Consider the following 18,913-nt stretch of genomic DNA (forward strand, 5'->3'; position numbering starts at 1 on the left):
GAGGTGCATGTGTGAACGCAAAAGTCAGAGTGAGGGGCTCTGGATTATTTGAAGGCTTTCTCCACCTAAAGAATCCCATGTGAGAAAACAGCTGGGTATCCACCCGAAGATAAAGATCCCCCAGTTAGAAAATCAAGTGATCTCTGCAGCAGAATTAATACGTCACTTCCTGCCTCTGCCCTCCTGCCATTTGACTGGCAGAAGTAGAAGTAGTTCCCATCAACTTGCAGGTTTAATTTTTCATGAAATTAATTGAAATAAGTGAAGTATGTGAAATATAAACAAACTTTTGAAATGAGGCAAAGGAGGTCAAATGGAGAGAACGTATAATTTAGGTGCATTAAAAAAGCAAGTAAATGTATTTACACCCTGTGCTCCTCTTTCACCTCACTTCTTATCGTGCCTATAATAATCAATTAGTCAGTAGGTTCCGATTTTTTGGGTTTTATGGCTGCCGGGGACAAATACTGGTGAGTGAAACAACCATAAATGTTATGGTCCATTAATGTTTAACACAGCTGAGTAGGTATTTTATGGTGTTGTAGACCACCGTGCGTATTTAACATTTGAAGAGCTCTCATTGTCTTGTAAACTGTAGTTATTTGTAAAGGCCGTGTATAGTTTTGTACAAATAGGCGTTGAATTGTGTTTGTTTGTCGATATCTATGAATGAAAAGAGTAAGACATACTAACTTGAGTGATGAGTCTGACTCCTAAAACAAACTGTGACGGCCCAGCGGTGTCACCAAATCAATATTATTTTACACGATGATCTTTAGACATGAGCTAAGGTATCACTTTATCGAATGTAATTACGGCCAAGACTATATCCTTGAAGGAAACAAATGAGAAGTAAATGTGACATACGCATATAACTCTTGAGAATGTGAGACCAATAAATCCTCTGCGCTCCGTTGAGCAACAGCCAGAGGTCATTGTAAACCTCCGCCGAGCAGCACCGGGCACAGGAGGGTGGACAGAGACGTGCTTGACGTTTCCAATAAGTCACCCCTCTCAACAAAGAAGGTATATAACATCCAAACAGTCTTTGCAGAGGATTAAGCTGGGTACAGTCGTGTTTGGACGGCTCCATCTATCAAGCACTAGAAGTGAAGCAGATATGCATTGGGTCATCCCTCTCCTTGTCACACCATAAGAGTAGGCGAGTATGTACATAAATCTTCACCCTGTTTGCCAACGAGAATTAGCTTGAGGATTTGCCACGATCCCGCAGCAACAGATGCTCCACTTGATATATATAAATGTATGATTATACACGCTACATCATCTGATTATGCACGTTGACTGTTGCTGTCCACACACTGGCACAGCCCAAGCAGCATAAACATGTGTAACTGGACAGATGTCACATCTCTGCATGCACTGTAATGTTTATGATAAATAGACATGTTGGACTATCTAATGTTAGTAGACACTAGATACATACATATACATCTATCTATCTAAACCGAAACTATCATTACCTAATAATATCTACATCCATCTTACTTACTTGTGTATAATTTGTATTTATCTTGTGGAATGACCGTTTTCAAAGTCGAGATGTTTCTCGATCCAGATGAAACTCATCATGACACATGTACGGTGTTGAACTTGATTTGATCTGTACATAGCGGAAAACATTCTGTTAATTAGGAGAGTGATTTGTCAATCATAAATATCTAATCCCAGAACCACCGCTTTTTTCTTATTGTATGAGCTTGTATACCCAAGGTACTCTGTGGCTCAGGCGGTAGAGCGGGTCGTCCAATTACCCAGAGGGTGAGTAGTTCGATCCCAGTCTCTTCGTGCCAAAGTATCCTTTTGCAAGATACCAAACCCAAAGTGATGTATGATAGAGTCAGTGATGCACATAGTGGCAATGTATAAATGTGTGAAAAGGGAAATAACTAAAATAAACTGTAAAGCTCTTTGAGTGGTCATCAAGTCTAGCCAAACGCAATATAAATGCAGACATTAATCATTACTGACAGGCAGACCTGGATCTCATTTTTCTATTTTAACCGGCCCAGCTTTTCTAGCTATGAAGGCACTGGATTAGCAGCTCCAAACACTCACATCATACTACACAGCAAATCATCGTGAATCGAGTCTGTGTGCGAGACACGCAGATGTGGAAATCTCCCCAGCGGGTTATGAACTTGTGAAGTTATTTAACCAAACTCTTTAATCTTTCGGAACCCATTGCAACTGCTTGGGAGCCCTAAGATGCCAAAACTGTTAATTATTAAATACATAAAGTAATAAGACATTAAGAATGAAAAGGTGAATAGAACCATTGAAACTACGCAGTATTGCAAAACCATTCGATACATTTACAAATCTTTTCAATCGTATGATATGTTAAAGGGAGTGAGTTTATTTAATTGCAGCATTGTTTATTTCAGTGTATCCTTTAAAATCTCTATTATAATCCATAATGCACATACTTATTTCACTGAACCTTTTGTTTCATACTTGCAGCCTCTGTAGCTACTTTCTGTTTATGACAAACAGGTCGGAGCCTGGTTTACAGTTAGCTGTTTTAGAATGAGCAAGGACCAATCACACAACTGGTATAATGCTACGCTAAGCTAAGTTTGAATCTGTTGGAGTTCCTGTTAAAAGATGAGTCTCAATCGCTCTCCCACAACAGTTGCTATAAGTAGGTTCATCAAAGGAAATATATTTTTCTTTATAATACTGTTAGGTAGCTGATATACAAACAGGATTGAATTGAAAAAGATTGGTAGCCGTTTATCACTATTAATCCCAAAAAACACACACAAACAGAGGTTGGTGTTTATTTAACCACCTCTATTTACCTCATGCCCAGGCGCCTGCTGCCACGTCGGGTTTCAGCCCACTGGTTAGGGTTAAACCTAATAAAGCATCGCTGGGTGGAAAGTGGCACTGACAACCAGTGCTGGGTTGCCCTGACATGATTTAGCTCTAGTGAGTGCAGCAAACACAATATTAAGCCTTTTCAAAGGGTGCTGCACCTGGCATTATGACCGACCTTGACTGCACCAGCTGTTGACAGATTTTCCTAGCAAGCCTCTTCTGGTCAGCCGTTTGTACTTTACACACAGTGGGTTCACAGTTTACTGGGAGACCAAAATGGATGGAAACATAAATTAAAACATCACTTAAGACAAAATCTGGAGTCTGAATCTGCATTAAGTGAGACTTAATCTATTAATAATCTTGAGAACTTGGTTAATTTCTAAACTTGAGTGCAAAGAGTAAAGGTTTGAACAGAAAAGTGGTGTCAGTTGTGTTAATGTTAGTGTGAATTTATAAAATTCAGATTTTGCTGTGATGGAAATGTTCTCTCTACAATTTAACAGTGTAAAGAACGTGCTTTATGTTTCATACAACTTATTTCAAATGCATTGCAGCTGAATTATTCATATATTACGGAATGTGTTTCAGGTGGCACAGACGCTGAAGGAGAATTTAGATGCACCTGTACAATACAGGGCTCTGTTATCATTTCAAATGCAGCGGTGCTCACAGTGACTGAAGCAGAAATGATTTATCTGCATCCAAGAATGGTGCAACAGTAGCATCATGGTATCATGAGCACAAGAGAACACTTCACCGGCCCCATAATAAATCTTTGGAGACAAAGTTAATCAAAGTCCCGTTTAAAACAGCGCATCAGTTATACCACAATGACATTGCTCCGGTGAGTATTGATGTTTTCATGGTAACATAAGTCAGCTGGTGTAATCTTGCTAGCTTGAGGTACAGTCAGGTAAACAGTTGTGAGTTTTCTTTTTTTTTTTAAGATTGTCTTTGAATTCAATTGCTTTTTAATGTGAGACGGGATAAACTGGGATGCTGCTGCTGTAGGCATCCATACTCCATATTCCGAGGGGTCAGTCACAAAAGTAAAAAAAAGAAAAGAAAGAAAGCTCTGTTCAATCTTTCCCACTAAATTACCTTGGCAGATATCAAACAGAGTCCTTCACCCCTGCTGAATGATAATTGTAGCTGTCTGCAAGGGCAAATACTCAGGGGGTCATCTGTGGCAGAGAGGCTGGGCGCTGTGAAGAAATATCTGCTGCCTTCCTCTTTCCCTCTCTTTACTCTGTCTTTTCTCCCTTAGCTTTGCTTTGAATAACGCAGCTCCTGAGGCAGCTCAGTAGCTACTGTGCACGGTAAAGATAATGACTCATACGTGTGGCATGAAGATGATCAATGGGCTCCTATTTATCAAGCACGTCAGAGTAGGAAATGAGTCCTAATTGAGTCGAGCGTGCTACAGTGTATACTCAGTTCTTCTGTTTGCAGTTATAAAGTTTCACAATATTCACTATAAGGGTTGAGTGTGTTTACATGCAACTATTTGCTATTTACCACTTAACGTGTGCGATAGGCTGGCTTAAGAGTGAAACAAGATGTTAGGCAGATAGACTCTAGCTTGTTGTTTCAGAGGTGAATTGTTTTATTTTGTGTGCTCACCAAATCCCCCCCGAAAATATAAAAAGGAAGAATAATCAAACTATACGACTAGAGGTTCACCTCTCCTCTCTTTTTTACGGAGGTTGTCAAACTACTTTTAGGTGCACCACCCTCTAAACTGGAGCATGGATCAGACTACTTTTTTACTCCACCCTATAATATTTTATTCTTCCTGCTCTAGTTAAAACAAAGGGTATCACCTTATACCCTTAGCCCAGAGCCCAATGTAAGCATTTCTCCCATGGGAGATTTGAACTGTTCAACGCTTTGAAATTATATTTTCTTCTTTTTCAGGCTTTTCCTACCTATTTCCTTATTTTTTTGTTCAATATATTAGAAAACGGTTTGAATCTTTAACCTCTGCATCTTCATATCTGGTATTAATTGGTTTATTTTAAGCAAAATTTCAGAGGCAAGGGCTGTCTCTCAAGCCAGACTAGGGCAGTGGATGAAATGGGGGAACATAGAGAAAATAAAGATCAGCTTGAAGGACCTTCAGGGGAATGGAAGCAAGCAGGATTAGCTTCCTGCTTAGAGCAACCAGTGACGTTCTTCCCAAGCCCAGCAGTGGCTGAATGAAGATCCATCCTGCCCACTATGCTCGACTCCAGCCAGGGCCGGTCTTTCCTACAGGCGACACAGGCGGTTGCCTAGGGCGCCACTCAGAGGGGGGCGCCAAAAACTGCGCAGAGCAAAAACAATTAAAAAAAATTATAAAAGTTTTTTATTTACTTTTTGCTAGGCAGAGTTTTTTTGCGCCCCCTTCTATTTGTGGTATGGCCAAAAATATTGTATTTAATTACTTTAACAGTAATTTAAGTAGTTTCATTAGAGAAATCAGTGAATGACAGCGGCACTCAGGTGGAACGTTTGGCACCGGAGCAGTTGCACCCCGTCCTGTCTCTTTGGCCAGGTGCAGTCTGGATGAGGAAGTGAATGCTCCGTGTCTTTACTGCTGCTGCATTCATCCTGTATTCTACAGGTTAGTAGTGGGTGAGAGTCACCTACGTTAGCTCCTAAAGCTTTGCTTGATCGACACAAGTGTCATTGAGACATGTTGATGTTGTTTTGATTATCTACTTAGAGTGGTAAAACTTAGAAACTGATGGCTCTGGATCAGGAAGAGAGATCCCAACTAGGCCTCAAGATGCTGGGTACAAAGCTGAAGATATGTCTCTAACATCTGCGGGTGGTCACTAACATCTGATAAAAGTACCTATTGGTAGGCATTAATTAGTATGGGTTAACATACAAGGAAAATTCTCCATCTTGTCTGACTGGGTTATATTCCTGATCCGCTCTTTATAGTTGTTTTTTTTACACTGTTTAATCGTTTCATGTCTCTGTTCAGCACTTATCACTTCAGCAACAAACTACCATCATGCAACACCTTCCCCATTTCTATCTCCCAATAGCCTTCTTCCATCCATTACTCAAGGTAATTGGAGAAACATTTTAAGATCTCGTGCCCTACTTTAAATTTAAAGTTTACCTTGCATTTTTCCGTCACAATCCTGAACCTAACCTCTCCTCTTTCCTTGTCCTCCTCACACACTCTTTTCACTGATAGGGCTTGTCTATCTCCTTTGTCCTTCTTCCCTCTACCTCATCTTCTACTATTCACAGTCAGGGTGTCCATTCAGTCTCAATTTCTTCATCCTCGGCACCCCACTACTATTTGCCATTCTGATACAGTTCAGATTATGCCAAAAACCACTGATTCAAATCGGCGCCACAAACTCCTTTCCCCCCATTTGCATCTCCCCAGTACTGCAAGTCAGCTGCTTTTATGGATTGTCCAATAAAATATTAATAACCACACCGAGCAGGTGACTACACACATTCTCACCCACATTGTCACAACACAAAATACAGGTTAGGCTGATAGAAATGTCATTCGTTAGGAGGCATTTGATCACAAACCAAAGACAAAATAATAATGTTGACGTGAGTATGATATGAGAGGGTAGGAGGAGTGCGATGATATTATCTCTTTATTACTGGTCTGTATTTTAGATAGATATATAGATTGGTACTTTATTGATCCCAAGTAAAGTTTAGGAAATGTATTTATTTTTATTATGGGGACATGGACATCTTGTCAGTCTAATAACACTGTACAATAATGCCCGTTCTCCCCACTGTACTGTTGCTACAGTAATACTATGACTATGTGACGTTTTCTCAAATAAATGCATGTACAGTACATACTGTTTGATTTCCACCTGGTATTAACTCATGGAAGGGTTAGGGATAAGGGTTCATGTAAAAAGAGAAATGTAACCCAATCCGGGGGTTGAGGGATTGGTGGTGTTATTAAGAAACCAAAGGTATGTAGTCAATCACTGTAGAATATGACAGACACAGTGGATTTGAATGAAAATCTTCATGATCCCCAGAGAGACATTTACCCAATGACAGCTATAACAGTGAATTCCCTGAAGATGGTGGCCATGATGAATAAGATTATGGAGGATAATAATATTGTCATTCAGGATATATCTTTGCCGTGTTGCTCATGAAAGCTCCCAAGTCGATGGAAGGAAGGTCACTGCCTCCCTGGAAAAAATCTACAAGGGTCAGGAGTGACAATGACATGCAGGGTATATTAAACCAATTAATAGACTGCCAGCTTAATGAATTCAGTGCCAGGTTACACAGTGATTTGTGTGGCCTGATGAAATAAGCTTCCACTGGAAAGCTTTTTCCACTACAAGGGTTTCTTCAGTATGCTGCAAAGAAGAGGGGAGGATGATAAACTGATGGGACACTGAGCACTTTCTTGTCTAGATGACCATCAAAGCACTTTACAGTTCAGTTTGACTATCAACACACTAACTCAATCAGCCATACAGTGCTTGTCCAACACTTTCTCTCTATCATACATTAATCCTTCAATCGAGGACACTTGGGCCAGGTGAGAAGGGGATCGAACCGCCAACCGTTTGGTCAGTGGACGTGGGATGTGAGAGCGACAGCTGCCCACATGCGATCCGATATGCAGATGCAACAAGGGAATTTTCCTGATCACTGGAAATCACTCACACATAAAGGAACCCCCATTCAGCAGCATCGCATCGGCAAACTGCAGAGGGCTCATTGCATTCAAGACAAGCCACTAGAAATTTTCAAGTAAACTACAGATGCCTTTAACTGTCTCCGTCTGTCACATCACTCTATTCTTGCACATTTCCCCTGACTTTTGACAAATCCTGCATGTCCAAGCATAACCTCAGTTTGCTGATTGATAAATTGCACATTGCTGATCCCAATTTGTTCATTACGGAGCAATACACCATGTAAAGATCCGGTTCCATGATCAAATGCTGTCATCCAGTTCACATATATGTCGTTAGAATATGCTTGAGTCCAAATATGATAAGTTGGAGGTCCAACAGGGGAGAAGTTAAAGTGGGTGTTTGATTGGACTATTTTAGGACCCACTTAAAATATTTCAAGACATATTTCGTATATAGTAAATACTCGGGATAACTTTAAGTCATGTCTTTATCTATTCCTTATTGATGTCACTTTAACCTGGTATACTTCCAATTCGTCTTTCATGTTAAAGTATTCCTTGCTGAGAGTTCTTGTAGAAACTTTAATAAATAACTCTGGGGAAGGTGTATTTATAGTTCCTGTCAAAATTCAGCTACATTGTTTGGAGGGTTTCTGAGTGGACAAAAAATGGAAATGAAGTAAAAGACCTAAAAGGTAGAATCAGAAAAGTGACCAGTGATGAGATGTAATTCAGACAGTTGTTCTTTAAAAATAACTACTCCTCTGTTGGTTTTTACCTCCGGCCCTTAAATGATCCCACAAACCAGAGCGGGGAAGCTTCTTTGAACATCACAGGCAAATCTTTTTTGTCCTTGTAATCCATCTTGATTTGTTTTCCACTCACACACCTTTTAGATTTCACTTTGGCCCATATTTATCCAACTTTAAGCTAAGCTGACAGAATGAAAAGGGACTCTCATTTCAACTATATAATAGGAAGAGACCCTTTCTAAGTAGCAAAATGAATCTGCGATCGACCAGCCACACATTAGTGCTCACATACCCAATCCCGTAACCAGGCTTGAAACCAAATGTCCATACCTGTTACAGATGCAATTTATACACATCAGTTCAATTTGCCCGGCCGGTCAATAGCGAGCTTGGGATCACCTTGTGACATGTAAATGAGGGTCCTTGTGTGTCACAAGACAGGCAGAATTTAATGAGCCTCATGATTTCCTACCCCCTTGTTTCTTGCAGTCCATATAGAAATGGAAAGGCTGTCAACTCAACTGAGAACAGCTCATGTCTTAGCGTACAGATATGCAATATTACTTATTGCATTAATCTGGTTATTAATAGCTTACTATTCATTCGATTTTTTTGTCTGACTAAATCTTTGCAAATAAACTAAACAACCAGAATGTCTTGTTGGAAGGACCATATCAACAATGTAGGACATTGTGCTGTGCTTTTTGGCATAAGACTGGATACAGGGCAAACTACATGTTGTGACTTATATCAAATGTATTTGCTTGTGTCTGAGGAAGAATTCGGGATTACCACCTTTTTATTATATATAGTTTTCATGAGAACAAAAAAATAAAAAGTTATCTAAGCAAAGTGTCTATCTTTCTGCCTACACCTGTGTGGTCTGTTGTTCCCTAATAATCCCTGATTAAGATAGATGTCTTCCTCATAGTGGATGAGTGTATACCGCTTATTAATTACACACTGCTATAGGATCGGTGGTATCAGCTGATAACCAAAGTTCAGGTTTCAGTATCAGTATTTGGTCAGAAAAAGTTTGAGCAGAGCATCATCACTTCTAACGGGGAAAGCAGCTGCACTCTGACATTTTCCCATAATGCTAGAGTCAAAAATAATTTACGCCGGGCAACAGATGGGAGCAGTATTATCTGCCTGGTTATCATTTGTTCTATATGCATTGCAGAATAAAAGGAATTTTCAAGTGCTGTCCAGGTTCATCCGGTGTAACAGCTACTATGAGGACAACTTTCTCACACGCTGTAATACACCGAGTACATCACATGATAGCGGCCGTCATTCCAGTGCCTGCTTTGCTCATTTATTTATTTATTTTTGTAAATGTGCAACCATTAACACCTTGCAGTATACTGTATTGCCATGTTTCCTGCTGATAAGGAGGCCTCTGTGTACGGAGTGTGACATCACTGCCACAAACACACTGAGCAGTTGCCGGATCACAAAGGAGTGGGCCAGCCACGACCAATCAGAAAAGCTGCATTCATAGGTTAGGGTAACTTTTTCTTTTAGAAATATTTTTTTTTCGCAAATGTGCTTTCCTGCACGTGTGTATTACTTTAAGATATGTCTATCTGTAGTTAGTAAAGGTGTGTGTCTATTTGAAAAGTACCCTGAATAGATCCCACCTACTTCACCTGTAAGGAGATAATTACACAGTTGTACACAATACATGCTTCAGTGTGTGTCATTAATAGGGGAAGTGTACTACGGCACCTGCGAAAGCTAGTGAAAAACTGAACAAATAACCCTTCAAATACTGTGTTCGTTCAGATTACCTCCAGCCCCTGAAACACATCTGCTCTTGATCCAATCGATTTTATTTCTAATTAGGTTTGAAGGTGAGGATAAATCTCCCAACAACTGGCCAATATCAAGTGACACAACCCGAGACAAGACAAACATCCCCTCCTTTAAGTCTGTAGCAGAGGTGTGGGATATCCAGCCTCACACATTGGTCCGTCTTTGCCGGGTTGCTCTGAAAAGACGACGTTATCATCAATAACACATGCAGGTAATGCCTCCGTTTGAGAATGAATGGGAAAGCTACGCTGCAGAAGCCTCGATTCATGCTTCTTTCTCTCGGACTCTCAAGACATTTGAAGATCCTTTATCCAAAAGCGAAACACATCTCACTTCTCAGGCTCTGCTACAGAATATATTTCATGAAACTAAGTGCCTTCCGATTCCCTTTCTAAGTCACTATTTGCCTTTCATATGTAGTTCCTTGCTATTTCCCCAAGCCCTCTTGCACGCCCATTAAATATTGATTTTCAAATATTTATCCTGCAAACATCCACAGGACCTGACCTGTATTCCCAGTATGTGTGAAATATTCACCTTTTGCTACATAATAGATGTCGACGCTCGTGTCTCAGCACCTTTTGTGAACATTTTAGTAAGGCCCCAGCCGAGCTGTTTGAGCATGTTTTATTGGAGGGATCAAGTCTCGGAGCATCTGCTGTTTCTCGACAGTGACAAAGCAGAGCAAGCTTTTTAATTGGGCCCTTGGCCGAGAGGCTAGGCTGTAGGTGGGGGGGATGGAGGGGGGGTACTGAATCAGTTGGAGTGTCACAAATAGAGGTGTAAAGAGGTGAGCATGATGACCTCTAAGATGCTGATGGAGTTGTATTTTAGATGGGTAAGACACAGAGGTAATGGGATGGCGATGAGGCCATAGGTGGGAGTGGGTGTGGGGAGCTTGTGCTGATTTGTGACCCCTGTCCTCCCCTAGTCAGTGGAAGTCATATTGATCCACCAGCTTCTACAGCACCGAGTCAAGACGTGGTAATCCCGCCCCCGAGCCCCACAGTCACAGCAAAGGGCGCGGGTAGCAGCAAATCCTGGTAAAGCTGGAGGACCCACAGGATACCTGTTGTCTGTTCACTTCCTCCTGTAACAGAGTGGAACACCATTGTATTGTGTGAATTATTCACATGTGCATCAGGGGTGGAAAAGAGTGCTCAAAGACCAAACTCAAGAATAACCATTAAATTTAAGGAATAGCTCAAGGGTACTGCTTATTTTCAGGCTAACCTTTTATTTAGGCCCTGTGGATGAGGATTAAGATCCGTGTTCTGATGCTGCTGAGGGGAACATGAGTCTTCATCAAGCTTCCTTATTACACTTCTACTTTGTGGTAGTTCGGCAACACGCCCACAATCTCAGAAGAGGTAAGGTCGGAAAATTGAAGAGAGCAGACAGCAGAGAAATTGGTAAATATACCATACATCTACTCTGATTATACATTCCGCTATAAATTCGTGAAACACTTAAAGACACAGGACCGAAGTAATTTGTATTTTTTTGACTTGTGCTATGAGTCCTAGGTTAGCTTGTCCTGCCGTGTGTGTGGGGCAATAAGCCACAAAGCTTAGCTTAATTTAGTGCGTTAAAGGTTTATTTGGGGGGGATACTGAATGAGGAGAAAAAAAATAATCGGTCCACAGAAACAACCTGTTAATATATCTGTCCCAGCCAATTCGCTCGCAGTTTGAATGTGTAGCTTTAGCTAAATAGCGCCCGCAGATTTTTTCAAATGTCGCTCGCGAAGATTAACTTCCTGCCCCAGAATTTGACATTGATGTTTAAGGAGAACCCGACGCATGACCGGCTTCGTTGTTGTTTGAGAGTCAACCAGTGATAAACGGTTAACAACGTATTCTCTCCTCAGATAATGGCTCGGAAAAGGAACAAATCGGGCGACGCAGGCGACAAGGTAGGAGGAGACTGCAGCAGTGTCTGGTGGATCAGTATGTGCTCGGCATAGTCGGCTGCCTGCTTCACTCTCTGTCTGTGACTCATGTTACGTCTGTTTGTTAGTCTTTCACAGAGCAAGGACCCAATCGCAGACCAGGATGCAAAAAATACAAGGAAAACCAAGGATCCAAAAAAGCAAAAAATTACAAGAGCAAAAAATAGAAAAATCCAATTCAATAATTTGGCAAAACGGAGTTCCAAAAAGGGAAAAACAAAGAGGCTCAAAAATCAGAGAGTCAAAAATCATACCAGATAATACAGCTCAAAAATTGCAGTATCCTTGGCTTCTTCACAGTGAAAAAATTATACAATTCCGACAGGGGACAACAGAAAGACTGTGCTTAAATAGAAGGGGGAACAAAGACAAGACACAGGTGAACAAATCAGGCAAACACTCAGGGTGATGATGGGGAACAGGTGAGGGAGAAAAAGAGCGGGAAGCAGTAGAGGGCGGAGTCTCAGGACAATAACAAAACACACATGGCCTTACAACTTTATCACAACAAGCACATGACAACATAAATAAACAGGGGGAAAGACATGACATAAAAAAACACAAGCAGGAAGCACAAGGGAAAATGTCTTAAATCACAGGTTCTTAACACTGTTGATTCTTATTAATCTGTCGATTAAGGAAAACTTGATGCATTCATTAACTTTCTCTGATTTGAAACGATCATGTGAAATTTGTGTAGTGGTCTAAAAAGGTTTATTGTGACAGTTAAATGTCAATTGGGTTCACCACATATATCCAGAATAAAACGGGATGGGAGGCTGAGATTTCAGAAATATACAATTTATTTAATTCTTGCAAATGATTTAAAAAGACTGATCAGCACAGTGACATGTGCAAAGGTTGACGTACTGGCCTGGACTTAATACAAATAACAGATTAAAAAGGGAGAGGGGGAGAGCTAAGGTGTCCCTAAATTGACCTTGCCAAATCCCCGCAGCCTATAGGAATCACCGTCCTGTCAGGAAAATTAAAATATTAGCAGAAGGGGAAAAATAACAATGCTAAAACTATAAAACGATAAAGAATTGACACAGGTACATTTGTCTGGTGTTATTCAAAGTTAATTATTTTAGGTAAAGCTGCTTGTGGACTCTTGGCAGAGAATGAAAGGCACTTGTGATTTCGGGGAGAGCGGTAGGACGAGCGCATCCGGCTCCTGCAGGAGGTCTTCCGGCGCCTGGAGGACCTCATCCGGAACCTCGAGGGAGTCATCAGGCTCATGGAGCTTAGATTTCGGGCTCTCGAGATACAGAAACAAGTGAAATGATAACACAAAATAATCAAAATATTTTTTCTTCCAGGATAAAATGTGGAAAATGACGGAATATTTTGTATAATGGTTTGTTCCTATACAGATGGAAGGTGGCAGAAACAGGAGCCTGATCTGCCGCTTGTTCGAGCTCCTCTTCAACCTTAGTGAGCTCAACATCGGTGAAAAGGATTCCTTGGAGTTTTGTATGTCTTGTGCAAAATATACTGAATGGCCTTATTGCTAAAATGCTGCTCAACCTATTTAACTTGTATTGTATCCACTATGTCCATCTGATGACTAGGAAGCTGTGCGGCACTCAGGAATTCAAGGGAGCCGTTACCTCAGAGTAGAGAGATACATTCCGCCCTACAAACTGCTATAAGACTTTTGTCTCAACGACAATGAGAGACGCCCCTACCATGCACTCAACAAAACAAAATACTTCCCAATGACCACTTTGAAGTAAGAGGACTTCAGGAAGAAGACAATGGCTAAGTTCGCAGAGGACGGTCAGATCCACTGATCACATCCACAAAAAGGAAGGCTCAGACGGCAGCCACTCGCTCAGTGCGACAGTCTCATCAAGGGTGTTCACGGAAAGCAGTAGGTAAGTGACTATGTTATAGAACAGTAGAAACAAACTGTGAAAATACTGTTTGTCCGCAGCTACTATCAATTTCACGTTGTTTTTTTTTTATTTCATGAGAAACAGCTGCAGGTGGCGGCTTTGGAGGTACGTAAATGATATGTGGACGTTGTTTATTTAAATTATTTATTTGCTCCTCAGGATATCTTCGTAACCATACCATGTATATTCTCGTTCATAGGCCGTGAATAAGAAGCTCCACACATGAGGCTTGAGATGGTCACATGCTTTGTTCTGAAGAGGTGGACTAACTTTCTATCTTATTTTATTTGTTTTTTCACTTTCAGGTCAGCATCATCCAGCCGGGTAATTTTAGCCAAGTCACCAAAATCGTATGGATGAAGTCAGCCTGGACATCTGGGAGAAACTGGATGGCGAGGACAAGAAGACTTTCAACGGGCAATACATTGAGCTGGCCAGCGAGCACTTCATCTCCACGTGGACGGCAGGATTCAAGGACATGGCGCTGTTCATCAACGCCATGATGCATGTGGTCATGTCCGGGCAGCCCAAGTACAGATACCTACTGGTTTCAGTGCTGGATCGGTTATTCTTTCAGCTGCTTCTCCAATAACACGATTGTTGTGAGTCACGTGTGCTTGTTCAGGCTCTCTTCTAACAATGCTCAAGTAATTACAACATATACAATAAAATAAGATAGAAATAGTATGAAATAGAATATCAAAATTTAAAATAGAAAATAATGTATATATATCTAAATATATACAAACAGCTGAGGAGAAAATAAAACAACAAAAGTGCAGATATGTCACGGAGAGGAGTTTAAAAGTCTTGTGGCCTGGGGAATGAAACTGTCTCTGAGCACTGCCGCCTAGATATCCTTGCACAGAGTGGATACTATATAAGTTGTATAGTTTATAAAGAATTTTAGCAACAAGTCCAATCAGAATGTTTGGCAAAAGACATACAAAGCTCATGTTGAAAATGTAAAAAGCAACAGATGCTGTATTTAAGTCTGAGTTCAGAGGAAGAGTGAGTGAGGAGACTAAGGGGTCCTTTATTTATAGGCGCCCTCTCACAGACTCCTCCCACTGGTTGATTCCAAAGTGATCCTTTACTAAACTGTGAATAAAAATGATTTATATCATTCATAATACCTTGTATCTGTGAATATATTCTAATCTATTGGACTTATTGATATATTTATTTATATTCTATTTAAAATAAAATTGTGACTAAATGAATTTCGTATCAATACTGTGATTGTTTTAATTCGTATATCAAATTACATTTTATTAATTTGTGTTGTCTACATTCATGTATTGTTTTTGTAATAAATCATGTTATTACTACTTCATGACGTCTACGAAGGCAGATGTGATGACAGCGAAGACACGGAAACAGACTCCTGACTGAGTGTGAAGCCGTTGGTGGAGTCCTCATCTCCACTCGGTAGGAGCTCTCCCTCACGACCATTGGTAAGTAGATCATACATCTTCTCTAATTATACATCCTGCTATAAGTTTGTGAAACACTTCAAGACACAGGACCGAACTAATTAGTATTTTGCTGACTTTTGCTATGAGTGCTAGGTTAGCTTGTCATGCCAGTCGTGTGTACAGAGCAATTAGCCACAAAGCTAGCTAGCTCATGTCGGCAGTGGTGTAAGCTAAATGTGAGTTAGCTTAATTTAGTGCGTTGAAAGTTTATTGGGGGGGGGGGGTTATTGAATGAGGAGAAAAAAACAGGCCACAAAAACAGCATGTATATAAATATATCTGTCTAAGCCAATTTGGCCACAATTTGAATGTGTAGCTTTAGCTAAACAGCTCCCGCGGATTTTTTCAACTGTCCCTCGCAAAGATTTACTTCCTGCCCAAGAATTTGACATCAATGTTTCTGAAGAACCCGACCCACGACCGGCTGTGTTGTTGTTTGAGAGTCAACCAGTGATAAACGGTTAACAATGTGTTCTCTCCTCAGATAATGGCTGGGAAAAAGAAAGGGAAAAAGAAAGGGAACAAATCGGGCGACGCAGGCGACAAGGTAAGAGGAGACTGCAGCACTCATTTCTTCATTATTTGATTTGTATTGGTTTCTTTTGTTATTACAGTACATTGGTGCTCTCATGAAGTTAGTGAGGAATTATTCTCAATACAGATCAGGGATGTTAGGGACATTTTGCGTCTTGGCATCATAGGTTTCCAGAGTTGAGAGTACACTTAGGATCAAAGGAAATCTGACTTGCTGCTGGCTTTTATGGTACTACTTTGAAAGCCATGTGGTCCACTCAGTAGTGGCTTTCAAGTAAAGGAAAAGGCGGGAAGGTAAAGGAACGCCTATGAACGAAATCTTACCTACACCTTGCACCTTGCAAGAAAAGCTATATCAAACTTCTACAAGAATCCGTTTGCTCCTAAAAAATTATAAACTTCTTCGTTCGATTTACTGGCAGGTGGAAATCAACGTCGAGGTATTACCACCCTATAGAGGATCTGCTTCTCCCAAGAAAAGAATCTATTATCTACTTTATATACTGCATCAATCCAACGCGGTATCATGAAACGGTTCGTAAGATATTGTAATAAAACTTTCTGATTGGACTTGTTGCTAAAATTCTGTATAAACTATATAACTTATACAGTATCCACTCTGTGCACCGGATATCTAGGAGGCAGTCCGGCTCTGAGAGAACCCTGAGAGGGCCCCCCATGACCACGGAGTACAGAGAGAACTTCCTTCCTCCAAAATGCTATAGGAATATTGTCTCAACTGTTATACAACCAGACAGGCATCCACTGAAGGGGACATCAAACTTACCAATGACCTATTTTAAGTAAGTTATTTTTGTTTCACTATATATTTTCATAAAGGTATTGTGTATGGAGAGATAGTGGGGTATGACATGTTATGACTCACTGTGTAACTAATGGAAAATGAACCACAGATATTTATGATTTTTAAAGCAAAAATGAAAAGATTAATTCATGAAATTATGTTTCAGGAATTCCTGTATCCCCTGTAAACGGAGTAAAGATCCACCAAAGGCCCCAAAGCTGGGTTTGATGCCAGAGGCCCCAAAGCAACGTTTGCTACATGAGGCCCCAAAGCCATCTTTGCTGCGAGAGGCCCCAAAGCAACGTTTGCTACATGAGGCCACAAAGCCATCTTTGCTGCGAGAGGCCCCAAAGCGACGTTTGCCACAGGAGGCCCCAAAGCCATCTTTGCTGCAAGAGGCCCCGAAACGACGTTTGCCAAAGGAGGCCCCAAAGCCATCTTTGCTGCGACAGGCCCCAGAGCGACGTTTGCCGCAGGAGCCCCCAAAGCCATCTTTGCTGCAACAGGCCCCAGAGCGACGTTTGCCGCAGGAGGCCCCAAAGCACCGGATATCTAGGAGGCAGTCCGGCTCTGAGAGAGGGCCCCCCATGACCACGGAGTACAGAGAGAACTTCCTTCCTCCAAAATGCTATAGGAATATCGTCTCAACTGTTATACAACCAGACAAGCATCCACTGAAGGGGACATCAAACTTATCAATGACCTATTTTAAGTAAGTTATTTTTGTTTCACTATATATTTTCATGAAGGTATTGTGTATGGAGAGATAGTGGGGTATGACATGTTATGAATCACTGTGTAACTAATGGAAAATGAACCACAGATATTTATGATTTTTAAAGCAAAAATGAAAAGATTAATTCATGAAATTATGTTTCAGGAATTCCTGTATCCCCTGTAAACGGAGTAAAGATCCACCAAAGGCCCCAAAGCTGGGTTTGATGCCAGAGGCCCCAAAACCATCTTTGCTGCGAGAGGCCCCAAAGCGACGTTTGGCACAGGAGGCCCCAAAGCAACGTTTGCTACATGAGGCCCCAAAGCCATCTTTGCTGCGACAGGCCCCAGAGCGATGTTTGCCGCAGGAGGCCCCGAAGCGACGTTTGCCACAGGAGGCCCCAAAGCTATCTTTGTTACGAGAGGCCCCAAAGCGACGTTTGCCACAGGAGGCCCCAAAGCCATCTTTGCTGAGACAGGTCCCAGAGCGATGTTTGCCGCAGGAGGCCCCAAAGCGACGTTTGCCACAGGAGGCCCCAAAGCCATCTTTGCTGCGACAGGCCCCAGAGCGATGTTTGCCGCAGGAGGCCCCAAAGCTATCTTTGCTACGAGAGGCCCCAAAGCGACGTTTGCCACAGGAGGCCCCAAAGCCATCTTTGCTGCGAGAGGCCCCGAAGCAACGTTTGCCAAAGGAGGCCCCAAAGCCATCTTTGCTGCGACAGGTCCCAGAGCGATGTTTGCCGCAGGAGGCCCCAAAGCGACGTTTGCCACAGGAGGCCCCAAAGCTATCTTTGCCAAGAGAGGCCCCAAGGCGACGTTTGCCACATGAGGCCCCAAAGCCATCTTTGCTGTGAAAGGCCCCAGAGCGAGGTTTGCCGCAGGAGGCCCCAAAACCATCTTTGCTGCGACAGGCTGGTCAATGATGTATAAGGATTTTCAACAGGCAAAAAAAAAATAATAAAATCTGTTATGACAAATTATGATAACTGTGCGACTCTGTGACTCCTACATAGTCAAAGAAACCAAATGAGTACCATGGGATTAAATGTTACTTCATGTATTTTTCATTAAAAATACTGATATAAATGAACTCCTTCTGTGCTATTCTAATCTAGCATTGTTTTCAATCACAGGTTTATAAATATATATAAGAGTATTTCTCACCTCTGCTCGCCTTTAAAGGGGACATATTGTGCCCATTTTACCAAAAGTTGATGGTTCCTTGTGTTCTTAAGGAAAGGTCTATCATATTTTGGTCAAAATTCCACAAGGTTCATTTAAAACAGCTAATTTTTTTACCTCGTCTAAAACAGCCCTCCTCAGATTGACCTGTTTTGAGTGCTTGTTTCTTTAAAAGCTAATGAGCCAGATACGAGAGGCCAATCGGCACATTTGGTAAATAAATCAAATGTACTTCCTGTGTGTGGGAAAATAACCACCGAGCAAGCTAGCTAATGGCAGCAATGGTGTT

Source organism: Platichthys flesus, chromosome 22, assembly GCF_949316205.1.
Source record: "Platichthys flesus chromosome 22, fPlaFle2.1, whole genome shotgun sequence".
Lineage (NCBI taxonomy): Eukaryota > Metazoa > Chordata > Actinopteri > Pleuronectiformes > Pleuronectidae > Platichthys > Platichthys flesus.